At 40.0% G+C, this 1,830-nt stretch overlaps 1 pseudogene; it reads right to left on the bottom strand.

The window, feature by feature from the left end:
* Positions 1-574: 574 nt before the first annotated feature.
* On the bottom strand, positions 575-1,265 carry LOC113838055 (annotated as a pseudogene).
* Positions 1,266-1,830: the final 565 nt, after the last annotated feature.

Below are 1,830 nucleotides of genomic sequence, written 5' to 3'. Positions count from 1 at the left end.
CAAGTAGTGAGACTCGAGGGGAGTTGGGATCTGAATCACCTTGTAATATTTTAAAGAGAAAGCCTTTTTGAACAGTCTAAGTACACTTATGAAGGATGATAAACTCTAGGACATGCTAAATGTGAATCAAGGGAAGCCCATAAATCTGTGATTCCAAAGTCTTAGGTCTCAATGCAGCTGTAATTACTAATTAATTCACTCAGTGACTAGATGAAACAGAGCAGAGATGGATCAAAATCTTCACTATTCTGGGTCACACAATGCTCACAGCTAGTAAGAGAATTGGTGAGGAATCAACTGCATGCACCAAAACCCGGGAAGACAGTCTCAGGTCTTTAGTCTCTTCCACAGGTATTCCTAGTTGAAGTCCAAAAGCCAGGGAATACTGGCACTTAGAGAAAAGAGGTTTCCACTGTCATTTTAAAATAAGCATTTAAGATAAAAGCTGAAAGTTTGCACGAACAGAAAAAAAATAGAATTAGGTAATTCTAAAACAAATGCTAATAATTTAGTGTAATGTACAAAAATTACCACTTTTACTTGAGTATGCCCTAAGAAAAATTACAAATTGTATTTACATAATTATACACTTTGTCTTTGACTTCTTTTTCTTCTTTTTACCATCTTTGCTCATCTTTTCTTTATGTTTTCGAATTTGTTGGACTAATGTATAGAAGGCAGCATCAACACCCAGATTACATTACAATGCATTTTTTAATCTTCACCCTGCCAGGAGTCTTTTCTTCTTTGCCGATATTTTTCAATCTGTACTGTCGGATCTCTCTCACCAATGCATAAAAAGCATCCTCCACTCTCTGTCTTGTCTTTGCTGAGGTTTCAATAAATGGAATCCCATAACTTCCTGCTAAGTCCTGAGCCTGTTTTGTGTCTACTGTTCTAGAAGGCAAATCACATTTATTCCCTACTAGGACCATAGGCACATCTTCAGAGTCTTTTACTCTTTTAATTTGTTCTCTATAATGGTGAATAGCTTCAAATGATTTAGTATTATTCATGGCAAATACACAAAGAAAGCCCTCCCCAGTCCTCATGTACTGGTCCCTCATTGCACTGTACTCCTCTTGACCTGCTGTGTCGAGAATGTCCAAATGACAGATTTCTTTATCAATTACTACTTGTTTCCTGTAGGAGTCCTCTATTGTAGGATCATATTCATCCACAAAGAGATTCTGAATTAGCTGTATCGTCAAGGCACTCTTGCCAACGCCATCAGCTCCAACTACCACAAGTTTATACTCAGTCATTTTCAGCAGGCCTCTACCGGCCGCATGCCACACCTCAGGTTTCTTGCTGGCTCTCTCCAGGTACGAAAAGGCACGGGAGCCAGACTCTGGGCAAGCCGCCGCCTTCCTCCTCCCCCTCCACTGCCACCTCAGCTGTAGAATCACAACAGTGGTAATTTTTAAACTAGGTCTTATCCAATTAATATCACCCAGAAACCTCTGAAAACCATTTAAAGTTTGAAGGGTGTCCAGCCGAAGACTAATATTTGAGGGTGCACCCCATTTGCCACAACCAAGCATGTCTTAGGTTTGGCTCCCTCACTGACCTTATTTCCCTGCATAGCAGAAGCAATAACTTGTCCCATAATGTGGTGTCCATCTATATCTCTACAAATGTGAATGTAATCATTGAGGCTTTTGGCATTGTGAGGTGGTAAAGCCTCTTTACAATACTTGTTGGCATTTTTTAAAGCTAGTTGTCTAACTATAGACATGGCATTATCAGTATCCCCAAATATACACCCTGCAAGCAGCTGCTGAGGTCTGTGCATATACAGCTGGATCATAAGGAATTTGCTGACGTAGG

The sequence above is a fragment of the Cricetulus griseus genome, unplaced genomic scaffold, assembly GCF_003668045.3.
Source record: "Cricetulus griseus strain 17A/GY unplaced genomic scaffold, alternate assembly CriGri-PICRH-1.0 unplaced_scaffold_470, whole genome shotgun sequence".
Classification (NCBI taxonomy): Eukaryota; Metazoa; Chordata; class Mammalia; order Rodentia; family Cricetidae; genus Cricetulus; species Cricetulus griseus.
The sequence above is the reverse complement of the archived record's forward strand: the minus strand, read 5'-3'. Positions and strand labels throughout refer to the sequence as shown.